Raw genomic sequence first — 27,613 nt, forward strand, 5'->3', positions numbered from 1 at the left:
CTGAGTGGGTCCTTTGTCAGAGAAGGAGATGAGGTTGGTCAGGCAGGACCTGCCTTTCCCAACCCCACACTGGCTGGGCCTGATCCCCTGGTTGCCCTGCCCCTGCCATGGGATGGCACTGAGGAGGATCTGCTGCATGGACTTCCCTGGTCCTGAGGTCAATGGGACAAGCCAGGAGTTCCCCAGATGCTTCTTTTGGCCCTTCCTGTGCATGGGCATCCCATGTGCTTGTTGCCAGTCAGCTGGGACTTGTGCAGTTGTGCAGCACTGCTGGGGAATGAGTGAGAGTGGCTTGGCCAGCTCTTCCTCCAGCTCCCTCAGGACTCTTGGCTGCATCCCATGTGGGCCCAGGCACTTGGGGGGGTCTCATTGGCAGAGCAGGTCACTGACCACTTCCTCCTGCATTGTGGGGGCTTCACTCAGCTCCCCATCACCAGCTTCCAGCCAAATCCTGCCTGCCAGGTGTCCAAGGGGTCAGTTCTGCTGCCCCCTCCTTCCTTCCCCCACAATGGAAAGCTCCCTCATTTTGGGTCCCTGTGCCCCAGACGGCTCCAACCACCACCTCACCCACCAGTCCCACAATCATGGAATGCTTTGGCTTGGGAGGGGCCTTCAAGAGCATCTCAACATTCTCACAGAAAAGAATTCCTTCCTACTATTTCCTCCAACCCTTCCCTTGATCTGTGTGAAGCCACTGCCCCTTGTCCTGTCACTCCAGGCCCTTGTCCAAACTCTCTTCATCTTTCTGGTTGGTTCCCTTCAGGCACTGGAAGGCCACAATTAGATCACCCCAGAGCCTTCTCTTCTCCAGCCTGAACAATCCCAGTTTTCTCAGCCCTGAGATATTTCTGAACCTCCCAGAATCCAGGGGCCATTGGGACCCTGCAGAACCTCCTGCATTCAAGTGCTCCTTGTGAATCTGCAGGCTCTCCTGGAACCCAAGGATTCCTGGAACACTGCAGAGCTCACAGAACCAAGGGGCCACTGTCCCACTGCAGCTCCTTCTGAAGCACAAGGGACCCTGGGACAATGGGAAATCTCCGAGAATCCAAAGGGCATTTGGGGACTGCAGGGCCTCATGGAACAAAAGGAACCTTTGGAGACTGTGGAAGCTCATGGAATTAAGGGGCCATTGGGACATGTGGGGTCTCCTTAAACCAAAAGAACCCTGAGAATTTTTATGGGAACAAGTTAAGGCAGCAGCAGCTGCATTCAGTTAATCAGGATGCAAAAGGAGTGTTTTGGCCTTGACTGGTGTTTTCCATCCAGAGAGTGCTGTTTGCCAAAGTGGAAACCACATGGAACGCTCTGCATGGTAGCCTGTGTTTTTCTCTGGTGGCTGAACACAGGCAGCACATGAGGGGAGGGGAATGTGTGGGATCAGGGCACTGCTTTGGGGCCATGCTGGGAATTCCAGTGGATTAAAAGACAAACTCCAGATTCTGTTTCCAAATGAACCCCAATGAAAGGGGGACGCTGGAAAGATGGGAGGACAAGTCCCGGAATGGAACTCTGTGTGTGCAGCCTCATTTTCTCCTTCAGCGCCCACAGGAGAGGGGGCAAAAAAGTGAGGGTTGGGACCCCAAAACTGTTCAGGGGGAAAATTGGAGATTGAGGGGACAATGGGAAAGTGGGAGGAACAGGGAGAAGGGTGGAAAAGGGGGGGTGGGCACAGGGGGGTTGGCAAAAGGGGGTGGCCCCCCTGAGCTCCCAACTTCCTCTGGGGTTCTGGAGGCTGCTGGATCCAATCTCAGCCTTGGATTATGAAAAGTTTCAGTTTAGAGAAATTAGAGACGTGTGACTGAACCACTTTTGTCCCCAAAGTTATAATGATGGCAAATCAAATCTATTGATTTATTTAGGGTTTCAAATGACCAGACAAAAAATCTTCATCAGAATTATTTACTGCACAATAGAAACACTAAAACTAACAGGAGTAAAGGATAAGATAGGACAGTGATCTACACTAAAGCAATTGTTGAAGCAATTCTACTGAAGCTGGCACCAAAGCAATAATTCTTAATTAGAGATGGATGGAATTCCCCCAGACCAATGTTCTTGGGGAGATCTCTGCTCTCAACCTCCAGCAGTGACCTTGGAGGGTCCCCAGGCAGGGCAGGAATCTCCACAACCCCCCCCCCCCAAGAAGGGTTCTGTTGGAAGAAGCTGCCCCTGGGAAAGGGGACTGGCCCTTTCTGGTCGAAAGGGATGGACTGACAGTCACTGGACTCCAGGGGTTGCCTCACCATCAGGGGCTTCTTTGAAGGTGGAAGCAAGGGCCAAGGCCCTTCCCGCAGTCAGGGCACTGGTAGGGCTTCTCTTACTGGTGGGTCCGTTGGTGTTTGGTCAAGGTAGAGCTGTGGGGGAAGCTCTTCCCACACTCCCCACACTTGTAGGGCCTCTCCCCGGTGTGGATGCGCCGGTGGGTGACAAGGCTGGAGTTCTGGTTAAAGCCTTTCCCGCAGTCAGAGCAGCGGAAGGGCCTCTCATCCGTGTGCGTCCGCTCATGCAGGAGGAGATTGGAGCTGGTCTGAAACCTCTTCCCACATTGCAAGCACTTGTAGGGCCGTTCTCCAGTGTGGATGTGCTGGTGGGTGTGGAGGTGGGAGCTATTCCTGAAACTTTTCCAACATTCCAAGCACTTGTAGGGTCGTTCCCCAGTGTGGATGCGCTGGTGGTTGCGGAGGCTGGAGCTGTGGTTGAAGCTCTTCCTACATTCCCCACATGTGTAGGGCCGTTTTCCAGTGTGGATGTGCTTGTGTTGGATCAAGCTGGAGTTGTTCCTGAAGCTCTTCCCACATTCCCTACATGGGTAGGGCCGTTCCCCAGTGTGGATGTGCTGGTGTGTGAGGAGGTGGGTGCTCTTCCTGAAGCTTTTCCCACATTCCAAGCACTTGAAGCACTTCTCCCTGATGGGAGGCTGATCAGGGACCACCAGCTCAGAGCTCCACCTCAAGCTCCGGCCACCTTCCCGGCACAGGCTGGCTCTTTCCTCCTCAGAGCACCCTGGGATGGCTTTGGAGCCCCTCCTGCGGGGGGATCTCCGGCCCTTTTCCTCCCCGCTGCCTTCCTGCGCCGGGGAGCCCTTCAAAACGGCCTCTCCCACCAGGGTCTCACGGGGGGATTTGTCCTCCGGGCTCTCCGTCCTCAGCTCGGGGCCTGGGGCAGGAAGCAAGAAGGACAGGCAGGGGATTTGCCTCCGGCCCACAGGGAAGGCCAAGGACATCCCCCCAACTCCGGCCCCGGCAGGACGGCGGCGCCAGCGGGGTTGTCCTGCAGCCGGGGCCATGCTCGGCTGACAGAGCCAGCACAACACCCGCCCAAAGGGACACTGACTTCCTCCTCACCTGCCTGGGGGGCCCAAGGCATCTTCCTCTTCCTCGCAGCCTCCTCCTCCATCCGCCCAAGCTTTGGGAAGGACAAATCCTGATGGGGGGGAAAACAAGAGCTGAGTGTGTTGGCTTGGGGGTTCCTCCTGCCCAAGTCCATCTCTAGAACTCACCGGGCATCCTGTATCCATAAAAACCTCCAAAACACCAAGATTCAGCCCAGAAATCCCAAACAACATGATTCAGGTAAAAAACCTCTTAGAAATAGCGAGATGAACCTCCTCACAAACTACAAAAAGTTAAATTTAAGCGAAAAAATACACAAAATATGAAGATTCAACCCAAAAAAAGGTCTTTAACAGGGAGGATGAGGAGAGTGAGGTCACTTCATGAGCACTTCATTGAGTTGCAATATATTAATCAAAAGCTGTATTAATGTAGTATCACTTAAAACTCTCCAGGGTTGTGCCTTGAGGTTCTCTGGCCCCCTGCCAGTCCAGGGCTGTTTCTCCAAACCACCAAACCACGTGTGCCAAACACCGTGGTTGGTCAGTGCCGGCTGGGGGAGCGGGCACTCGGTGAAGGGATGAGAAAACTGCACCCAGGGCTGGGCTGAAAGAGGTTTCAGCACCACTTCTGATGGCCCAGGGGCAGCATCTGGCTTCTCCCACACAGAGAGATGGCACTTGTTCCTCTGCAGGGAGTCAAGGGCAGGAGGGTGACTCCTGCTGCATGGATGGAATGGCAGAGGATCCCTTGGGTCCCCAGGCTGGATCAGCACTCGGGGATACAAACTGCCCTCGGGCTCAGGATGCAGCTGCCAGCACAGATTTCCCTGCAAAGTCTGCAGTGAGTCAAGCTCTGGAGAGCAGGTGTGCAGGGACCTAAGGGGATTATGGACAGGGGCCCAGCAGGGACAGACAGGGCCTGCAGGGGAAGGCACAGGGACAACTGGGACCCCCACACTGCCAGGGCTGTCTCTGCTCCTCCTTGCAGGCTCCGTGGCCAGGCACAGTTTGTGTTCCTGGGTGCCCACCATCTCAGCACTTGGAGACGCTCAAATCAGCGCCCGCAGCTCTGCAGCAAAGCCCCAGCTCACCTGGCACACAGGGGATGGACACAGCACCTGCTCAGGGATGGGCATTCACAGCTTTGTCTCTTCCCCACCACGGGGCTCTCCTTCCTCAGCAGCACCTCTGCCTTGCACTTATTCTCAGCCTCACCTCAGGGACAGCTCTGGGCTCACCTCCGCGCCACTTCTCAGCCTCACCTCAGGGCCTGGGCTCAAGGACAGGAACCTGCAGGGAGGGGACATCATGGGTAAGCTCAGGGCTGCCTGCTTGCACTGGCCTCTGGGCTTCTTTCTCCTTCTACAACCAGCCCAGAACTCAGACTGCTTTTCTAACACCACACATTTACAGACTAACCTTGGAGATAGATATGGACAGACATCTCTATCACCCTGGGGATAGAGCCTCAAGCATGTGCTGCCATAGGAATGGGAATCAGACAATCACAGAATCAGCCCAGTTGGAAAAGACCTCCGAGATCATCAAGTCCAACCCTTGATCCAACCCCGCCGTGCTTCCCAGACCATGGCACTGAGGCCACATCCACTCTCACCTTCAACACCTCCAGGGACGCTGACTCCACCCCCTCCCTGCCCAGACCATTCCAAGGCCTGATTACTCTCTCAGCAAAAAATTCCTTCCTAATAAACCTCCCCTGGCACAGCTCAAGACCCAGCCCTCTTGTCCTACTGCTGCTTCCTGGCACAACAGCCCTACCCCCACCTGGCTCCAACCTCCTGGCAGGGACTTGCAGACAGTCAGGAGGTCTCCCCTGAGCCTCCTCTTCTCCAGCCTCAACACCCCCAGCTCCCTCAGCCTCTCCTCACACCACTTGTGCTCCACTCCCTTCCCCAGCTTCCCTGCTCTTCTCTGCACCTGCTCCAGCCCCTCCAGGGCCTTCCTCAACTCAGGGGCCCAGAGCTGGACACAGCACTCCAGGGGTGGCCTCACCAGTGCTCACTCCAGCCAAACAATCACTTCCCTGCTCCTGCTGACACACTCTTCCTCAGCCAGGACACCAGCCATTGGCCCTCTTGGCCACCTGGCCACACTCTGCCTCCTCTTCAGCTTCCTGTCCATCCACACTCCCAGCTCCCTTTCTGCCTGCCTGCTCTCCAGACACTCTGGCCCCAGCCCGGGGGGCTGACGGGGCTTCTTGTGGCCAAAGGGCAGGACCCGGCCCTTGGCCTGCTGGAACCTCATCCCCTTGCAATCAGCCCATGGATCCAGCTGGGCCAGGTCCCTCTGCAGAGCCCTCCTGCCTTCCAGCACATCAACACACCCCCAGCTTGGTGTCACCTGCACATTTGCTGATGAAATGCCTGGTTCTGCAGGAGCTGCAGATGCTCAAGGGGCAGCAGGACCAAGTCAGGGGTCTGGGGGGAGTCTGGGGGGCTTTGGGGTCCAGGAGGGTCCTGGGGGAGCTGGGGAGGGGCTTTGGGGATTGGGCGTATAAACCAGGACAGACCTGGACAGACTAGCACAGACCAGGACCTCCTCACTGCTCCCCACATCTCTCCTGGAGCTGGGCCACATTGTCATGGGACACCTGAGCCCCCCCCAGTGCCTTCCCAGTACAGCCCAGTGCCCCCAGTACAGCCCACTGTGTTCCTGTCCCAGGGTGCCGGGTGATCCCTCTTTGGGGGGGTTTGAAGGGATTTGATGGGGAGCTGGGGGAGATTTGGAGGGGAGGTTGGATAGGAATTTGGGGGGTTTTGGGGTGCTTTGGATGCATTTTGAGGGGTTAAAAGGAGTCTTGGGAGGTCAAAGGGATCTTTAGGGGAGGGAATTTAAAAAGAAAATGGGGGTTTGGAGACATTTGGGAGGGGTTAATGATGTCTAGGGGAAAAGAAGAGGGGCAGCACCAGGAGCAGGTAAGTCCTGAGACCACCTTGGGGTTCCCAAGACCTTCTTGGTGTCCCTAATTCCCCCCTTAACACCCTGAGACCCCCCTGGTGTCTCCAATGTCCTCAGGGCCTCTCCATGGCCATAATTCCCCCCAATTCCACTGTCCCCATACCCCACCCCACTGTCCCCAAACCCCAACCCTGATGTCCCCAACCTTCCATCTCATCCCAGGAGCCCCCCCTGGACCCTCTGACACCAAACTCATCCGCCCTCCCCGCCACACTCACAGAAAGGCCAAGGGCATCTGGGGACACACTGGGGACAGTCAGGGGGCTTTGGGGGGCACTGGGGGATTACTGGGGGATACTGGGACACACTGGGCGGAACCAGGGGGCACTGGGAGGGACTGGGGGGCTACTGACGGACACTGGGAGGGCACTGGGAGGGCCTGGGGAGGAACTGGGGCACACTGGGGGGCACTGGCAGAGTACTGGGAAGTTATTGGGGGATACCAGGACACACGGGAGGACACTGGGGGGTTACCGGGCCATACTGGGGGTAACTGAGTGCTCACTGGGATACATTCTGTGGTCATTGGGGGGTTATTGGGCCATCCTGAGGGTCACTGGGAGGTTATTGGGATATACTGGGGGCACTGGGATCCCCTTACCCGGATGTAGTATATCTCCCCCCTCTGATTTTGGGGAGCACCCCTAGGACCCCTCCCCTGAGGGCTGGGGGACCCCCTAAACCCACTGCTGGGCTTTAAGGGACTCCAAAAAATCCCCTCAAAACCCCCGAAATTCCCTCAGAAATCCATTCCAGGACCCATCGAAACCTCCTCAAGGACCCCCCAACTCCCCTAAGAGACCTCATCCCCCCCCCCCCGGACCCCCTAAACTCTCTCTGTGACCCGCAAAACACACCTGGGATCCCCCAAGCCCATTCAGGGATTCCCCCAGTCCCTCTAAGGGAGACTCAAAGCCGTCTGTAACCACCTAGAGACCACAAAAACTGCTGCAAACGTCCCCGCAAAACCCACCCAGGACCCCCAAACCCCTCAGAGATCCCCCAAGCCCACCTGTGACTCCCCAGTCTCCTCAGAAACCAAAACTCCCTCAGGGACTCCCAAACCCCTTAAGGGACCTTCAACCTCCCCCCCCGAGTCCCCTCAGGACACCGAACCCCCTCAGGGACCCCTCAAAATCTCCTCGGGAACCTCCGAACTCCTCTGCTAAGCCCTCCCGAGCCCTCCAGCCTTTCCACCCTCACCCGCGCTCCCCGCAGCCCCCGAGGGGATCCCCAGACCCCGCTCCCCCCGCAGACCCCCCCAGCTCACACACCCAAGCGCAGCTTTTCCCGGGGCCGCCGCCCCCGAATCCCCCACGCGCCAAAGATGGCGCCCTTCGCGCGCTGCGGGTGGAGACACCCCCGCCGCAGCCAATCAGCGCGCGGCCACGCCCCCTGCCCGCCCTCCGCCCCGCCCCCGCCTCGCGCGGGGCACCCCGGGAGATTCCCCAGTCAGTGCCCGGGAACAGCCCCGGCAGCGCAGCCCCCAAGGGCACACGATGGGCTGTGGGCTGGAGAGGACCCTCCTCAGCCTGGGCAGCAGGGCTGCGGGGGGGATTCCCTGACCCTCCCCAGATGGGCCCTTCCTGCCCACCAGCTCCTGCTCCAAAGGGCTCCCACACACCCTGGGCCACTTGTCCCACTTGGGCACTGGAGCTGCCCCAGGGCATCTCTGGGCAGTGGCCAGCTCTGGCACTGCTCTGGCAAGTCATGGCCTGAAGCCACGAGTGTGGAATTTAGGAGACACTTGAGACCTCTGCACAACAGAACTCTTGATAATTGCTGAAGGCTTCCTGGCCAGCATTGCCAGACCTTTATTTTCTTATTTTTTTTTTTAATCTCAAGAATTTTTCTCCATTTGTTTCCATTGACAACACCTTCTATATACTCTATTAAGCTGATTCTTTCACTGTTGACATGAATAGTTTTGTGCAGCTACTTATCACAGTAAATATCCCATCAGTGATTCAGTTATGGAAACCTGGCTCAGAGGAAGCTCCTGATTTTTGGGGCTGCTTTCATCTCTCTAATTTTGCCTCTTTTGTTCTTCCTCTCCCTATTTTTGTCTTGAAAAAGCTCTCCAGGATGTGTGTGCCTGGGAGTATATTCATCCTCTGAGCTGTGCCCTGTGCCATGGGACAGGGGACAAATGCACCTTCCAGAGAAATCTGCCCCTCCTGCTCACAGAAGCCCTCTGAGTGCCCAGGTGAGATGGTGCCCAGGCTGCTTTGCTGGTGTGGAATGAAAGGGCCAGGCCAGAAAGGCAGAGGAGGGTGATGGAGGAGACAGGGCCATTTGCAGGGGATGTGTGTGAGGCTGGGGAGATGAATGTCCCTGGGCCAGTGAAGGCTGTTCCTGGAGTCACCCCAGAAGTGTCAGGGCTCTGACAGGGCTCCAGAGGGCATCCTCAGTGCCCCTCCTCCCTCCACTTTTGGGGGGTCCCACTCCCCTCCCACTCAGTTTGGGGTCCCACCACCCCTTCTGTCCCCTCTGACCCCCCTTTTCCCACTGACCGCCCCCTTCCCACCCCCCACTCACACGAGAGCTCCTCGCCCGCAGCCGGGAGGGCTCCCAGCACCACCAGTGCCCAGAGAAGTCCCCCCAGAGAAGGGGTTGGGTGGGATCCTGGGTAGGCTCTGAGTATGTTTAGGCAGTCCTGCAGAGCCTGTGTGGAGGTTTAGGGGGTGCCCAGCACCTTTCTAAGTGTGCTGGGTGCCTTATTGAGGGGCAGGTGCCCTCCCAGAGCCCCCCAGAGCGGGCTGACAGGGGGGGACACAGGGGGGTCCCCATTCCCGATCCATCCCGAGGCCTGTTCTGCCCCCCCCAAACTCGGCTCCACCCCTTGGGATTCCCCCAAGCCCCTTCCCCACTGCCCCCCAATAACCGGGACTGGGGAGAACTGGGAAGCTTTCCTGGGATCAGGAGTGGCAGCAGGGGAGGGGGGGACACACGAACCCCCCAAAATCCTCACAGGGACAGGAGGGGTCCAGGCTGGGCCCGAGGCCCCGGGGAGGGGCTGCGGCCGCCGCCGGCTCAGGAGCTCTGTGGGGAGAGAAAAGGGGGTGACAGCGGGGTGGGGGGTCCCCGGGGGGGTACAGACGCTCTGGGGGGACACACGACCCCCTGGGCCCCCCCTCACCTTCTGGCGCAGGTAGAAGCCGAGCCCCAGCGCCAGGGAGACGAAGGCCAAGAGGAAGCCCCCGGCCCCTCCTTGGCAGCAATTGCTCAGGCTGATGGAGCCCGGCAGGGCCGGGGCCGCCGGCGGTGTCCGATCCCGGCAGGAAGCGGGGAGGGCCCCGGGGAGCGGCGGCGGCGGGCGGGGCCCTGGGGGAGCCGCCCCGAGGGGTCCCCGCCGCCCGTGGCACTGAAGGAGCCGCCCCGGGACGGGCCCTGGCGGGGGTCGCCAGAGAGGGGGGGCGAGCTCGGAACGGAATCAGCTCCGGAGAATAAACCAAGGAAAACCAAAGGGCCGCGCCGGGGGAGTCTCCGCCGCCCCGGAGCTAAAAGAGCTGCCCCGCGGGACGGGCGAGGAGGGGCGGCGGTGAAACAGTCGCCCGGGGTGTGGCGAGGGAGGCGGGAATGGGATAAAAGAGAGAGAATAGAGGGAGAAATCGCTTTGTTTCCCCCCTCCCTCCCCACCCCAGCTCCCTTTTGTATACAGATAAAAACAGAGATCAGCATGTGCTTCTATTCCCCCTTTTCCCCTCAGGGGAACAAAAAACAGAAAAGAAAACCTTGGGAAAGAGGGGGGAAAGCCAAGGCTGGAAAACTATCTCGTCTAAGATAAGTTGTGCTGCCAAAGGAAACACTGACTCCAGAGGTGCCCAAGCGGCGGCAGAGCCCCCACCCTGCCCACTCACACCCTTCAGCTCAACACTGGGGTTTTCCCCTCCCTGGCACTGCCCAGTCCAGCCCCTCTCTGGTCCCCCCATCTCCCTGCCCCTGCCCCAGCCCAGCAGAGCAGCACACTCAGGTGTGGCCCTGCAGCAGGACATGGAGGCCCTGGAGCTCAGGGACAGGCCCTCTGGGTCTGCAATGCTCAGCACATCATCAGCTCAGGCAGCTCCTGCAGCCCCAGGGCCAGCCCCGCTCCCCAGCACAGCAGCAGAGAATCGGCCCCGGGCTCCTCAGGCCCCATTTGCCATCTCCAGGGGCACTGGCCACCACCAGCACCAGCTGGAGCAGCCTCAGCCCCTCCAGCCCCCACAGTGGGACCCTGAGGGCAGCACACGGACTCCAGGGAGAAACCAGCAAGGCAAGGACCCTCTGGAGAGTCTGCTCCTTGGCCTTCTTCTTGAGAGCCCTGGAGAAGAAGAGCTGAGGCTTCAGGCTGTGCCCTGAGCAAATGGAACCCCTTGTGTGGTGGAAAGAGTGCAGTGGAGCCCAGCTCATGCCAGCAGTGCCATGGCCACAGGACTGACCCAGCCCAGCCCAGGGACCAAGGCCCAGAGCACTGAGGCCTCAGCCGAGGCCCAGAAGGGGAGGGGGGCAGGAGAAAAAGAGCAGCTCTCAACAGGCCAAATGCTGCTGCTCCCTGGCACTGCTGCTCTGCTGGGACTCTGTTTCCCTGCCCCTCTGCACACAGGCACTGCCCTGCCAGACTCATCAGAGGTCTCAGAAGACTGAACTCGGAGAAACAAGTCACTGAAGGATCCTTGACTTTGTTTCAATGCATTCCTCATTTACACAGGCTCTGGGTCAAATTCAAGATGTAGACAGTGAACTAGACATGGGATGAATAATCAATATTCACTGTACACAACTTTATCCCAGGAGAACAACCACATGAAAACCCTAACCCAGCACGACAAAACCCTGAGCAGGCAGGCTGGAACAAGGAGTCCCATTCTGAATGCTATGGAAGAGAAAACAGGCCCTTTGTGCCTTCAGAAAAGCATCCAGTCATCATTTCCCTCAGGGCATCCTTGAAGCAAAAGATTTCTTAAGACAGATGCCAGAGCTTGGCAGCAGGCTGTCCTTCTCAGCTTGGAAAATCTCTGCTAACTTCCCTAACAATGGTACAACCCCCCCCCAGTAATGTTGTCAAACAGCTGCATCTGCAGGATTCATGTTCCAGCATTGCCTAATGCACAATTATCACACCTCTTTTTAAAATTAAAGGAGAGGGAAAAAAAAAGCAGGGGGTGGGGGGAGAGTCCCCACTCCAGTCATCCATCAAGTGTACATCCTGGCCACTGCTCCCAAGAAATTTAATATATGCTAAAAAGATATAAAAAGACATCAAAAGCTTTCAGAAACAAAAGTGCTTCAGAAGCTAGATTTTAAGATTGCCAAGTGGGTTTTTGCCAGATTATAAAGTCGTCTGAAATACCAGGATACTGCATTTTGGAAGCAGCAGCTGCTCACATATTGCCTTGTATTAGTGGCTGAAGTGTGTTGCTGATTCCAAAGCTGGACTATCATCATCTGTGGGGGAGAGTAGATCAATAAATAAATAAAAATTGGCATTCCCTACCAACCCTGCTGCCTAGAAGCACTCTTTTCAAATGCAGCCTCCACAGGAAAAAAAAGTTAAGAGCACTTTCTTTTGATTTTAGTGCTTTCCCCAGGCAGGAACTTTTATTTCAGTTAGAATCTTTGAACCATTACATTTTCAGTGGGGCATTTTTATATTTGCAGTTGACATCTTCATAGAAGAATGAAACCTTTGAGCAACAGTTCTGAAGCATGAAGGTTGCCTGCAGGAAATACTTAAATTATTTTACATCCCAATGGAGCCTGTTGTTTTTAGCTAAAATTTAATAAACCTTAAATCAATGACCTTTCTTTTACTGAAAGCTTGCCCTTTGGAAAACTAACTTTCCCAAAAAACATATTTGGGTGAATAAATGCCAGACAAAGGGCTATTGAAATCTAAACATTTTCTCCATTTTTGGCTTGTGAACATTTAGTTCCTAAATTCCCGACTGCTACCTAATGTACAGAACAGTGGTGCCTTGGTCGAATCACATATCATTGATTTCAGAGTGTCACAGGGATCTCATTGACAGGAATCAATTAGAATCCAAAATCAATCAAATATGTTCATGCACTATCATTCATCGAATTTGAATATCTCCAAATTAATTGTAAGCATGTGAAAGAACCTAGAAATAAATTTTGAAAAGGTACAGAAATAAAAATCAGTCAACTTTGAGAAGATAATAGTGCATCTGAGCATGTTTCATGCCTGCTGGGGTAAGTTAATGGTGAATCACACCTTCCCTTCCCAGCACAGGCTGAGATATATTCTTTTTGGAACATGAAAATACCCAGGGACTGAAGGCAGAGGACACACCAGTCAATGATCCAGCATTATTTTATGAACAGCCTGTTACACGCCCAATATCAAACATGCTGCCAGGATATTACAAAATGCACAAGTGTGTGACACTCTGAAAAACTGCACATTGTAAGTGAGCCACTGCACTTCAGGGAGAAAGAAAGGAGAGAATTACTGAATCTCTACCAAAAAAAAGCAGGAATAGATGTGGCCACTTATCCAAAGAGCTGTTCTTGTTGCTGAGGACTCCTCTCTGAATACATTCACCTGTCATTCTGTCAAGGTAATAAATCCTTCCACTCCTTACAGCACACTCAAAAGCACCCTGCTATTTAATTTCAATGGGAAAATGGCCCAAAGTGTCTCAAACATTTCCTTTTGCTCATGTAAAAGTGCTGGCATTTTACTTCCTTCCTGATAAGCCAGTGCCAATGGACCTGATTATTCTTTTCTTATTCAAAGCACATCAGTAGTTCCAAAGCACTCTCCATCTTATCAGGTGTCTGAACAGCACAGTTACTGAAAACAGTTTGTCCTGCTCCTCTCTCTTTCTGCCAGGCTATCAGATAAACCCAACTAACTCTCTGTATTTACACACAATCAAACATAAACTGTGTCTTCAACCCACTGTAGCCTGTTTCTGGCATGTTACAGGTTTGCTGCTTGACATTAGTTGTACCCAAAACAGCAGCAGTGAATTAGCTTAGAACAAAAGCACAGTAACTCCATTGCAGGTTACACAAAAGGGACACAGGATAGGAAAAAAAAAGAGAAACATTTTGTGAAGTAAGAATGATCACTCTGATCTCAGCAGTTCATAGGTATTTATCTGGTGCAACTTGAAAAAGAGCATGGAAGCAGCAGGATTCAAATGCATTCAAAACAGACCTGACACAGGCCTCAAGAGTAGAAAAACAATTTCTTTTTTTTTGTTTATTTTATTCTCCTGTCCTCTGGGAACTGTCTCTGATTTGCAGGGGGTGAGAAAGTGAAAGAAAGGAAAATGGTTACAGCATCTGAAAGCAATTAAATGCCTTTACAGTTTTTGTCAGTAAAAAGACTGATTTTCATGATCCAACCTTCATTTGGCACTAAAAGACCCCCAAAAACAAACCAAATAAACACTCTCCCCCAAACAAGCCTCCCGGCAACTCTCCTTTTCATTCAGTGTCTCAGATACAGAATTTTCAGTGCTGACTACTGAGGAATAACACAAGATCAACTCCTTCAGAAGGGCCACGGCTTTGAAGGTTTTGCTTCCTGCCCAGTCCTAGGGAATAGGCACAGCATCTCCCTTCCTTCTTCTCAGGATGACAGGATATCCTTGGGATGAGCCCAGTGTTGGAAGAGTTAAACATTAACCTGGCTGTGCCCTGGGCACTCTCAGCTGGCTAAATGAAAAGTTCTGGAAGGCTGGGAGAAATCCTGAGTTGCAGCTCTTTGATTAAGTACAGCCTTCTTTAGAAGCTGAAGCTCCAGCCCCTGAGTGGAGGCTCCTTCCCACCACCCCCCTCCCACTGGCAGTCCCCCTAAGTAATAAAATGTCAAACATAAAAAGACAGTGGCATTCATCCTCCACAAAGACAGGACCAAATCCTGCAGCCAATTTGACGACAGAAAAAAAATTTGAAATAAAGAATACACAGAAAATTTCTTGATCCTTAGTTACATTTCCAGTATATGGAGAACTACACAAACTGTCAGTAGCAGAGTGCTCAGAGTACATAAAGGAGTGTGATTTCACTATTTTGTTAAATATTGGTTTTACTAGATTTTCGTGTCTTGTATTTCTTTGAAAATATTCACGTGTGAGACTGAAAAAAGTGTTTCTTTCAAAAACAGCTCTAGAAACCAACCCAGAAATAGGGGGAGAGGGGTAAAAGAGCAGCAGTCACAGGTACAAGAATGGTCTGAATACAGCAAGTCACCTCCTGCCCACCCACCCTGGCACCTGACGGGAAGGAATTTTGCAAATGCTCAGGAACAAGCTAGCACTACACTTTAGATATGACTTTTTCATCTCTACATCTACAGGACTTTAAACTGTTTCATGTCTGTAAGGGGGGTACTTTTGGATTAGATGATCAATGGAGCATAGAGGCGTGAGAAAGGAATCATATTAGGACGTGAAACCAGCCAGAGTATGGTACAATGTAACTTCATGGCACAAGCGAATTGGAAGGTCCATTGTGCTTTTTAGCAAGTCAGCTTGATATCCCCTATTATCAGAGCTGAGTTCTTCCTTGGTTTTGCTACATATTGCAAGATAGATACATCTACCCTTGAAACACAGTGGTAGAGGTCATACATAGGGGTGAGAAAGATGATGATGGGAGGAAGATTCTGTGGGAAGGGGTCACTCGCCCCTTGCCCTCCAGCAGGGCATGCACAGACTGTTGCTATCAGGTGATGAACAGGCGGGGTTTGGCTACCACTCAGGCATCACCTTATACTGGGTACTGGCCCTACGTGGTGCAATGTAGAGCTGATAAAATGGGGTGTCAGGACTGCTGGGGTGAGCGATCCTCATCCTGCCATGGAGACTGTGTTGTTCCACCGGGACGCCCGCTAAGCACGGGCACCGACCAGCTGCTGCAGATCCTGACAGCCCTGGCCTGTCTGTGTGGGTAAGCACAGTTTATTGAGAGGAAGCAACTGAGAGAACAAACTTTTTAATATCCTTTTAGTGTTCCTTTAATTCCCCTTTTATGTTTATGGTATTTTTCCTTTAGTTTCCCTTTTTACTAACCAATATCGTGTTATCCATAATATTGTGTTAAGATCCTTTTTTGGTATCCCTTTTCACTAGTTAGTACTGTATTAAATGCTGTTTGTAGTATTTGTTTTAATGCCACCCGATAAGGTAGTTATTTTGTATCCTTTTTAGTTTTTAATTCCTCTTGCTAAGTTTATTACTATTATTATTATTCTCACTGTAATAAAAGATATTTTGTGCGTTTGAATATTTCTGGCACTTGTCTTTATTCCGGACATGTATCCAAACGAACTGTTACACACACACAGCTTCTACTGAGAAGCTTCTGTCCTGTCAGGGCAGTCAAACTGAACAAACGTGTTTTCTTGCTGCTGAACTTTACAAATGAAAAAAAACAAGTTACTGTTCTATGCCCAAGGTTCTGGATCCTGCCCCATGTATAACTTTAGCAGCTCTCCAGATGGAAGGGGATACCACAGCATTGGTGTTACTAGGAGTGACTTTGTGCATCCCCAGACATGGAGCTGTAGCTCACTAGACAGTGAGCAGCTTACCTGTTTTTCCCCAGGCCCAGTTTCCTAAAACTGAGGAAAGAAAAGCAAGTATTTGTTTAGACAGCACCACAAACCAGAGGCTGGATGGATAAAAAAGTAATTTAATAAGCCTCGCTCTCAGGAGATGCTTAATAGACAGAAACACTCCTTTAAGGGAGCAGCTAATTCACAGAAGCATCAAAGAACTTCAATCAGACATTCACTCCACAGGGACAAGGCAAGGTTTCCCTTCTCTTCATCTGAGGTGAGGTTAAGCTCTTTAACATGAACAGTGCTGCTACTCCAAATCTGCTTCAGTGCTTCCAAGTATGACAAAGGAAAGTGCAGCCCCTGAGTCTGCTGGGGAAGAAGAAACAGCAAAAAAATCCTTCAGCTGAGAGCAGTGTCCTTATTGCACAGCAGCGTGTGAGGCTGTGGGTAGGGAGCAGCAGGAATGTGCTCCCTTCCCACATGGCACTGGTGTCACTGAGAGCATTCTCCAGAAGACTCGGTTTTATCCAGGCCTGTTTTATCTTCGTAGGGAAAATGCTGAACTCTATTCCGTGTTCTAGCACGCTTTTTGAGGTGGGGATGTTTACAGCATGTGGCTTTCTCCTGTGGTTTACACATGGAAGAATTAAATAGCCTTAAACTTACACTCTTGCCTAGCCCTACCCATGATTTTTGGAAGCTAACAGAAGTTTATTTCTAGCTGCCACACGCAGTCTTTGGATATAGTTTGACACAACCACAGAGGAGCTCCATTCCCAGGCCTGGAGTCTTCAAGGGCAAGAAGGAATATTCTGGGATCTGCACATGTTGTTCAGGTGCCAGTGTACAACCTCAGCTCTGGAGGACCAGTGAGATTGACTTCCAAAGAAAAATAAGTGCCAGGCAAAAAGCCTGGCTGTAATTACCGAGACAAGGACAGACTGTGCCCTGTTCTGCCATTCGAGTGTTTCGGATCACAGAGCTAAGACACAGCATCTCACTGCCAAAAAAGCAGAAATAAAGGTTCCAAAGCTCAAAGCCATGCTTAGGAAGCATTTATGACCCAGCAAAAGCACACTGTACCTGCGAGCAGGAACAGAGACAACCTGAAAAGCACATTTCAGAACAAGGTAGGTCTTTACTCACAGTGCTGACCCACCCTATCCTAAAATGAACACCCTGCTGCTATTTTGGGCAAGCTCATCTCAGGCAGCAAAACCCACCATGGAAAGATAATTTTTGGTGTGTCTGCAGGAACAAACCTGGGCCGTGCCATCCTCACTGGCAGTGTCATCTGTCCCCATCATGGGAGTGTCTCCCCTGTTCCTTAAGGAATGATACACATAAACCATCTCCCTGCGAATTTCATCCTAAAAGACAGCAGGGAGGAAACAGTCACATGTGATCCACAGCCTCAGACTCATCTCGCTGCACTTGCCAATGCTCCTTAATTCTGGAGTCACTCTTACAACAAAGCATGCAAGTCACCCTCCCAAAGGAATTTTCCAACAGCAATAAGGGACTCTCCAAAACACCTCTGAAAATTTATTTACAATCATCTTCTGCCTTAAAACTGCCCCTGCTAGAGTCCCAGGAGTGATGCTGTACAGAAAACAGGCCATTTAAGGGAAAGTAGTAATGAACAGGTGTGCCTCAACACATTTCCAGTCTGATACTGATCTGTTTCTTAAAAATCACATGCCCATCATCAGTCCTTGGTCAGAGCTGTGCAAAGCAATTCAGAGCTCTTCTGGGCAGGTTGCATGTGGAATTTGTGGACACAAGTCTTCCATGTGTCCTGTCATCCTGGGTTGATCTGTGTGACATCAGAAGGCAAGGTGGCCCAAAAATTGGGGGGAAAAAGTCTCCAAAACCTACACAGTCTCAATATGGACACAAGTAAGATGGAGGAAAAAATCAGAAAGTTATGGGGTGTTTTTCTTGGGAAACATTCAATTCATCCAAACAAACCCCAAACTGTACAAGAAAATCTTTGCTGTGTGTCCCACCCCTTTTTTTTTTTTTAAAGTGAGATAAAAAGCACTTCTACAATTTCTTACTAAAAAAACCTTCATGGATAAGAAGCAGTATAAACACAGCATAATGCAAGATGCATGGATCAATGTTGTGGAACAACTTAGCACCTGCTTGGATACAGAGATAACCCAGAAGTGAAGACTAAATGCAGCCACAGCAGCAGCTGCAACCAGCAGAATTCCCTCTCTTGAGAAAAACCTATTTTTATAAATTATTCCTGTTCTTAAACACAAAGAATAGAAAAAAAACCCTATTATCAAGACCTGTAGAGGCCATTTAGCCCCCCTGTGCTCTCCCCACTCTCTCAAGGCTGGGCTGTTTGTTAAGCTGTGTTTCAACACCCACATGTCCTCAAACTTGTTGTGGAGGGGGCAAGGAGAAGGAGATTTTTTAATTCTCTCACCTTTCCTGTCTGCAAATAACTATAATAAATAGCAAGCTAGAGCCCAGGGAAAACTGCTACCAGTTTATCAAAGCTGCCAGTTCCAGTCTAGGAGAATCTTTATTCCACTCCAAGGGAGTGTCATCTCTCCCACGAGACACGGGGAGCAAACACACACGTGGGGCCTCACGGCACATGAAGCTGATGCTGGACTGGGATCTTTGCCTACCAGAAAATACTAAAAGTCCCAAGAGGAGCAGAGTTAGCAGCAGCTCTACCATGGCATCAGCCAGTTTTAGTAACTTCAAAACCCACCTGGAGCCAAGGAATCGGAGTCACACCGGACACTCCTCTTTTATCTCTGCAAGGTTAACACTTAGTCCCAAAACAGCCACCTTGGTTTGTTTTACACATTCCCCATGAAAGCTCACTTTCCCTTGCTCTGGGGCTGCTGCAATGCTAAAGGACAAGTAAATGCAGTTGAAGAGACACTTGTTCCTCCTGGAGCTGATCAGCACGACAGGATCACCATAAAGAGGTCACACAACAATTTACAGATCCACTAACTTTTAAAGACTGAAAAGCTTGGCCTCAGAGGAATTATGCCTGAGAGATCCCAAGCAAATAGCATCACTTTTAGAAGGAAACAAGCCATACAAGGACACTGTGACAGGAAAGAAAAGCAGTGTAATGAATTAGGCAATGCTTGAGATGGAGCCAACCTCAGAAGAGTCATCCTGAAGACTTCAAAAGAAGTGGCTGGGCTGCCAGACAAGGCAGTGCCATTGCACTGAGCCTTCAGAGCAGATCAAGTGCTGAAGTTCCACCAGGGTGCCCCATTATTCCCTCAGTCCCACCTACCCACCATCAGCAGTTGCCTCGGGATGCTCGTCCGCAGCGCCACGTCACCTTTTGCTGTGTCAAACACCAGGCCAGGAATTGCATCCAGCAAGAAATCTCCCCAAGAGCTGATGGACAGGAAGAAACAACAACAAAAAAAAAAGTTCCTGAAATAGCTGCACTGAAATAAAACAGGCATCACAACTTGAGAAGGGCTTGAGAAGGGTCCAGTTTCTTCTGCTTCCAGGTGCTTGCCATTTATCAGTGACTGCAGCTGAAGGGATTGATGAATTCCTCCTGGGGTCTTTATCATCCAGCCACAGGCACATACAGCCCCACTGCACACAGTGAAGTGTGGGGGGTTGGTTTTGTCACTCCATGTGCTTTTGAGACATTTCTATTGAAGGAGGAAACGTACCCAGGGTTATCAAATCCAACAGGGCATCAGTTTTCAGCTTGACTAGAAACTTAAGTACGACCCCAAAACCAAGATGCCTGCAGGGATTTTAATGACACCTGACAGGCAGTTTGTAGGTGTCTTGTTTGCATTAAATCCCCATTCTTAGCCTACATACTTAACCAAAAACATTGGCTTTGATCCCTGTGCTTCTGTTCCCCACTTGTACCAATAAACCAGAGGAGGAGAGGGAGGATCCTACTCCTGCCTGCACCTTCTGGGCCCAGCTTGAGTCGACCTGGGCAGGAAGAGGCTCACACCAAAGTGCTGCCCTGTCCATGGGGGACCTTCTTCCCTCCCACACCCTGAGGCTGATTTAATGGACAAACATCCAGGGCTGCCAGCAGAACTCCCACCCACCCAGGGCAGGCAGCAGGGCAGGGCCTGTCCTCCAACATACACTTCACCCTCTGCTCTTGTTCTCCCTCAGCACTCCTGGCTGTCAGCTCTGTTCCTTAGACACTACTTTAGTTTAGGAAAAAGTGCCACTTTTTGTACTCTCAATATTTTTTTATCATCTCCACTCAAGTGTTCCACTGTCTGCTACACAGTGGGAGGGAAGAACTCTGGCCAGTGAAAGGAATTAGACATCTACTCCTCACTACTTCCCTTCTTTTGCCCCCAGAGTCTCCATCTGCCAGCAACTGTCTCCAGCTACTCACTGCTTTTCCAAACTGCCCTGCTTATCCCGCATGTGCACACTTCTCTCCTGCTGGGATCTGGCCCAGACAAACCTGAAAATACCTGGAAGTGCCACCTCCACCAGCACTTCCTCCACAGCTGCTTTCAAGGATTTCTCTTCAATTTGCCAAGGAAATGCTTCCAGATCATACTTCCATCTACAAGTCAGAACACCAGCCTGCACCAGGACTCCTGCTTGTTTTCCCTGCACTTGCTGACAGGAGGTGCAGAGGCAGGATGTCAGCACTTCATTACCAACAGCCTTAACAGGGGATGACTCCACTTTTTAACCTTGGAAGAAGAGCAGCTTTTCCTTTCCCTCTCCTGTTTTTTGGGGTTAGTTTTTTTTTACCTTCTGAATAAAAGAACACATGTGTAAATTGAAATAATCTGAACCCAACTTTTAAGAAGACTGACACCTTTGAGCAGCTTCCTCTTAACCCTCTCTCCATGTTGGAGGAGTGGCCAGATGAAGAGTTACCAGCCCATCCTGGCTTCCAGAATGGCACAGCTGGTGGTTAGAGATTCATCTCACAGTTATCTAGAATATGCACAAACTTGTTCTGCCTTTCCTAATTCCTAACTCAGACCAATGGCTCCAAACCCAGCATCTGGGAGGCTGATCAGGTTGGCAAGAACATTTCCCTGTGTGATAACAGTGTGGGCACAAGGACTGGGAGTGTGTCATAAGAAATCTGACTTGCATACATGGGGTAGGAGATAAAAAAAAAAAACACAGATAAGCAGAAAATGTTTGCAAGGAAGAATTGGCAGCAAATCTGTCAGAAGATTAGTGCAGGTGACTATCAAATACAGGAGAAAACATGATGAAAGGAGTAACTCATGACTCTTTATCTGAGCTATGAAATGAACAGTGACTTCAGCCACTGATGAGAGATTTTTTTAAATACAGAAGTGAGTTTGCAGTTGTAGCATTTTCCACATTAAAGCCTACAGCTGGTAAATAATAAAATAAGCAATTAAAAAGCAATCAAGCTTGCTGCATGAAAACCTCTCAAACAGGCTGCTTCAAACAACAACAGTCTTCTTGCTCCCCTCCTTCCCCAAGCCCCAAAACTTCACCACATCTCAGGTCTGTACTACTCACACACATCACTTGGCAGAGGAAAGCCACACAAAACAAAAGATAAAGAATAATTACTTGTTTTGGTAGGTACTGATGGTCACGTGTGTGGAATGGGAGGTCCCAAGAGGAGTGTCAGCTTGGTGGATGGTCCCTCTTGGGAAGTACAGTAAGTCACCTGGCTGCAAGAAAATTGATATATTCAGGGCACCAGGTCAAACCTTACTGCAGTCAGAGAAAATACTCTCTGAGCAGACAGTCTGACAATATATATCCTTTAGAATCACAAAATGGAGCAGTCCTGCAATGTACACTTTAATAACATAAAGAACACTAAGCCAGAAGTTCAGAACCTTAAACTTTCCAACCTGCTGTCAATATTTGCTGAAAACATGAAACAAGCTTTTTAACATCACAGAACACACAGACTCCCACTGAGCTGCAGGAAGAGGACAAAGAAGCAGCTGAGATGGACCTGCTGGCAACACAGTGGGCTGGCAGAGGAGCAGTGAAATGGGGATTTGGTCAGATCACATCAAAAGAAAAGGCTAGTATTCCACGAGAAAAGCCAAATGTTCTGTAAAAATGGTAATCTGTTACAATACTGTTGTCTGAGATTTTCAGTTAAAGCACTTAAAAAACAGGTACGACCTTCCTCCTCCTCCTCCCTATCTTTCTTCTCACCTATGTAAATTAAAACTCCACACTGAAAAAAAACTAGATAAGGAAAGTCAAGACAAGAAAGGTGTAAAGCACATAAAATTGCCTCCAAGAAGGAAATAAAAGTTTATTTATGGCTTGTCCTGTAAACACCTACAGAGTTGGACAGCACAGTCAAAGAAAACTGCCTTCCTTACCAGAGTGGGGACTACACCAACCAAGAGTATTCTGAATTCTCTTCATTTGAAAGATGGAGAAAGGAAATATTCTAGAAAGATGTTTAGGGAGGAAATAGAGTCAAACAACAGCATCCCTCTCAGAGGCAGCCACAAAGAGACAACCAAACTTTGACACCAGCCACCCAGAAGAAATGGGTCACAGGAAGTGAACAACAGCAAACAGAAGGAAAATAAATTAAAAACTTGGATAACTTTTAAGCCCATCATTATTCCATAAAAATGAAAGGCACTGAAGTCTGGTCCAAAATATTCCAGAAATGAAAAAGGGAACTGTAGTTTACTAGACTTTGCATCACCCAGTACACGATGACGATTGAATATTCCCCTCTGTCAAACAACACAGCTCATGATGTCAGCATCCCATCCAATGGGTCACACTATTCCTAAAACACCTACACCATCCAACATGTCACACTATTCCTCAAACACCTACACCCAAATGCAGCTCTGGACACTGAGAAGAGCAGAGAGAGGCTCCATAACAGGCCAAAAGGCAGAGAAACTCCTGAGGATTCCAACATGGAGCAGCACCACCAGCTGGACAAGTAACACTTCAAAAGCAGGTCAAACAGAACAGGACAAGCACCAGATTCCCTGCTGGCACTCAGTAATCTTCATGAAATGTTCCTTTTATTCCAAAAATCAACCACCAACCAAACACTTGAATTTCAGGTTTGGAAAAAGGAAGAGCAATTAATACAGCAAGTTTATGTGGGGTTTGGTTCATGCTTTTCTTTATCAGCCAAGGATAAATATTTAAATCTCATTCACCAGAACAGTGACAATGTTCAGTGCAGCAGTAAGTCTCAGTGCACAGAAGGATTAGCCTGAGGGATTACAGGCAGCATGTAAAAGCATAAAAATGTTTTAGAACCATACACAAACCCAGTGTTTTTTCTGCACACAACTCCACAAACATGACCTAGGAGTCAGGGTGCCCAACCTGGAGAGTACTAGTCAATTTACAGAAATAACTGGGGGTTTTGGCCCATTATTTAAATACTAGAAGCAAAGGATACCTTTAAAAAAGGATACAGACAACTATCACCCAAATTTCTCGTGCTCGCAGTGTGCAAACCCTCCCCTCAGTTTCACAGCCACAATCACTGCCTTCAAGAAATGGACCACTTTTAACTTTTCTGGCAGTCACAGCCCAGACCACCTAAAGCAATGAAATTCTCATACCTTTAATATGAACTCATGTGTGGGATTCCCAATCCTATCTTCTGATTCCACATCATATTCCCGAGCTAAAGGCACCCTTGGTTTATGGAGCCGCCAGTGTTTCTCGCCTTCCAGCTGAAGGAGAAACACCTGCAAAAGACCATAAATCCAAATCCATAAGGAAGTAATTCCTTTCACATTAATTTTTAGATAGCTACAATTCAGAGAAATTTCAATTTGAACTAATTTTTTTTGTCTCTATTTAGAGACAACAGACAGAGGAGTTTGAAGTGGGATCTGTTTTATCCTAAGGCAGGCATTTGGAAACCCCTGCTTCTCTCCAGTCACTTAAGTAAGTGCTAGAGAACTAACCCAAAAGGAACATCTGCCACACAAATATCCAAAATTTCAGGTGAAAGAGGCTTATCCCCAACAGAGCATCAGAAACCTCTCTAGGGTGCCCAATGGGGGTAGATGGCATGAGTTAGAAATGCTGGATGTGAGGCTGCTGAATAACAAGCATAAGGAAAATGAAACTCCAGGTGTATTGAATGGAAATGAAAATATTAAAAAGCAAAATATACCTATAAGGATTGGATTTTTTGATTTGGTTTAAGTGGGATAGTCCAATTTTTTCTTTATAACACAGTGTATATTTGTATGTTTCTTTTAGAAGCTGATTTAAAATGCATTTGGACCACAGGAATTCATCATATCAGTAACTTCTTAAAAACAGCAGGACCAACAAGCACAACCAGTCTGCTGCTACAGTCCAGCTGAAGAAAGAGCAAGTACTTAGTAAAGGAAAAAGGACTTGTAAATTCTTGGGGCCTGAATGAAGTGAAAATGAAAAAACAGGTGCTAGAAAGCTTCTGCAGCTGGGAAAACAAACTTCTCTTTTTATCTAATGGAAATACCAGGTCTGGAAAACCCAGTTTACATGCTATTATGATTAGATATTACTATTAGTAAATTTTCAGCAAAAATATGTAAGAAAAACGACTACAAGGAAACACAAATAAAAAAAAAAACCATTTTCCTATAATGTTTAGTGGAGGGGAGGGTTAGAAGCACACACACAACAGCAAACACTGCCATCAGCAAAAGCCCATGCACAGTTTCACAGGCAAGGTTGTGCTGTCCTACCTCAACATCATCATAGTGAGGAGGAAGGCCCTGGGATCCCTGGGGAGGGATGTAAACATTGGACCCCACCAGAGACCCAGAGTAGCACTCCAGCTTCTCCTGAATCTTCCACAGCTCCTCCTGTAAAAAAAAAAGGTGCTGTTACTTGCTGAAGAGCTCAGCCAAGCCCAGCCCACATCCTCCCCATGGCTTGGGAAGAATGATCACATCAGGGACACAGAGGCTGGGAAGGAAGGTGCTCTGTACCAGTGTTTCTCCTGAAGGAGAGCACTGGAGATGCAAAGGGGATCTGCCATGAGAGTCATTGCTAAGCCAAAAAGTCTGGTGCCCCAACCTGGGTTTGTTCTCTTCCCTGTGCCATCTTTAGGCTGCACAACCAGACAGACAAGGCTGAACAGAGGAAAATAATCCCACAAACAGCAAAACACCATAAGACAATAAGCACATGCAGGACCTGCATTCTCTCACCAGAGAGAACATACAAAGGTTAGAGACCTTTCACCAGTTACTCCAATCATTTGGGAATATTCAAAACCAAACTTGACTCATTCACACCCCACATGTGACAGACAAGGCACCGAAGGGAAACAGCAGAACGTGCCAAGTACCAGATCCACACAAGTGCAGCTTGGCCATTAAAGCTGACAGCAGCCAGGAACACTATACCTGGGACTCAGCTTGTATTTGGGATCTTATTTGGGTCCACCTCACAATTCAATTGTGTTGACACCTTCAAGACTACCTGAATCAAAGCACCTCCAGGAATCCAAGTCCTTTACACAACTGTGCAGCACCACTGCCTCGTTCTCAAACTCAAGGACTGAGAACACTCAGCTAAAATGGGCTGGTACCTTTCCATGGTGCAATTCACTGGCAAGAACACTGGAAATATTTCACATGGTTTCACACCTTACCCTCCATTAAAGGGAAGTGGCTCAAAAGCCACAAAGTTTGCACAAGGAAACAGTGGGGCAGAAGGGATAATTTAAGCACAGATGCCTAATCATCAGTTTTGTGCATTTGGTTTTGTTTCCAAACTTTTATGTGACAGAGCAAAATTTTAAAAAGAATATATTATTATACATATTATAGCATGAATCAGATTTTGTTCTTACTGCAGAGCAGTGAAACATGATGGACAGTGCAAAAGTATAAACTGTGTTTTAATACAGCTCATGTAAAGATTTCAGCAGGTCATCAATGTCAACCACTTGCCCTGGGGACAGAGATGAAGCCATGTCTAGTGCAACTCAAGCAAAACACACCACATTATTAAGCCAGCATCAATTATATCCAGGGAAACAATCCCACCTTAAATCTCTGAGGCTGATGAAACTGTATTGTTGCCTTTTTCTGGTCAAAATCCTTCTTCAGCTGCATGTAATTCACTTTGCCTTCTTTATTTAAAACCTTCTTCTTTCCATTCACACACTGCAGATATTCACATCTCGCCCATAGTACAGGCCCTGGCTGCACAGCTCCTTCAAGTCTGACAGCTGGAACAGGGACAGGCAGTAAGCAGCCACCAGGGGATCATTGCTCTGGACGAGCAGTGGCTTTTGCTCCCAGTACTCCTTGAAAAACACCTCTTCTTTGATGGGGGAGATCAAGCTCCCGAAGAGGCTGTCTGGGTTCTCAAAACTCAGGACTGAGGGAGAACAAGCTGCTTCCAGCTTTGCTTGTTTACACTGTGTCTGTGTTTCTTTTCCCATTTCAGCATGCTTCCCTCCTTTCTTGGGCATGGTTCCTGTTCAAGAGGAGAGAGGACCAAAACAATCAACCAGCAACACAACCTCAAGAGCTCACGGGCCCAGAGCAACAACTCTGACCCTACCCAGTGGGATATCAGAGTATCCCGGGAACAGCTCTGGTTTCAGAGCCTCACTATTTGCTCCAAAGCATCAACAGTTTACAGAAGACAGGGAACATTGTTAGGCCTTCCTGTTGATGCTCTGTAATTACTACATTTACAAGTTTAAAACTTGTAAAATTGACCAGTTTAAGAACTAAAAGGCCAAGATTCTGCTTTCAGTCCTGTCGAGCTGTCAAACTTTGTTTATGTAGAACAAAAAGAATTCTTTCATACCAGCACAGACATTTCATTTTAAAGCTGGAAGTCATTTACTTTGTTTTCCCCAGGCAGATAGTATGATTGTGTACAATTATGCCAAAATAAAGAAGTTGATCTACTAATGGTTTGGCTGCCAAATTCTCAGGAAAGTTAAGGGGAAAATCAAGTAACGGTAGGTAACTGTGCAAGTCTGGAAAGCCAACACCTGAGAAGTTTGAACGTGCTGATGCCATAATTTCTAAGTAAAAATGTCAGCTCTACTCCCTACACCCATTTGATAGGAAATGCTATCAATTTGTTGAGATACTTTTATTTACACAGATCCCCTATTTTGAAACTTAAACTCCAGTTCTGGTATTTACATGCAGCACTAAGTTCTTCTGTGCAGCAGGACACCCTTGCTGGCCCACTAACTCCTGGGCAGTGTTTCATCAGCAGCTCCTGCACAGCCTGTCCCTCAACAGTAACCGAGGGTCACCTCAGCCCTGCAGGAGGGAATTCACATCACCTCCTTCCTGAGAGAATGAACATTCCCAACTGCAGCATGAGGCAAGGGAGCGTGTAAAATATTAAAGACTGAAAATCAGTCCCTGACTGACAGCAAGATCTGAAGATGCTGCTGAAGGCACCAAGATCTAAAGCTGACATCCCCAAATGACAGCAACACAAATGCAGCCAAGCCTGGATTAATAGTTTTGAATTCCAGACCTAAATCCATTGTACCAACCTCTCAGCTCATTCACACTGATTTAAAGAAGTTACATTCAGATATTTACTATTCATAGAGCACAGCTTAATTTACAACACGTGCTGTTCTGTAGCGTTCTGCTGGTTATTACAGCTGTTCCAAGCCCCCTGCCATGGGCAGGGATACCTTCCACAAGATCTAGTTGCTCAAAACCCCATCCAACAGGATCCAACCAGGCCTTGAGCACTGCCAGGGATGGGGCATCCACAGCTTCTCGGGGCAACCTGAGCCAATGCCTCACCACCCTCCAGCAGAAAAAAATTCT

The 27,613-nt window shown here is 49.4% G+C and overlaps 1 pseudogene; it reads right to left on the reverse strand.

The window, feature by feature from the left end:
• Nucleotides 1-17,122: 17,122 nt before the first annotated feature.
• On the reverse strand, nucleotides 17,123-26,314 carry LOC135405524 (ribosomal oxygenase 2-like; annotated as a pseudogene).
• Nucleotides 26,315-27,613: the final 1,299 nt, after the last annotated feature.

Source organism: Pseudopipra pipra, chromosome W (assembly GCF_036250125.1).
Source record: "Pseudopipra pipra isolate bDixPip1 chromosome W, bDixPip1.hap1, whole genome shotgun sequence".
Lineage (NCBI taxonomy): Eukaryota > Metazoa > Chordata > Aves > Passeriformes > Pipridae > Pseudopipra > Pseudopipra pipra.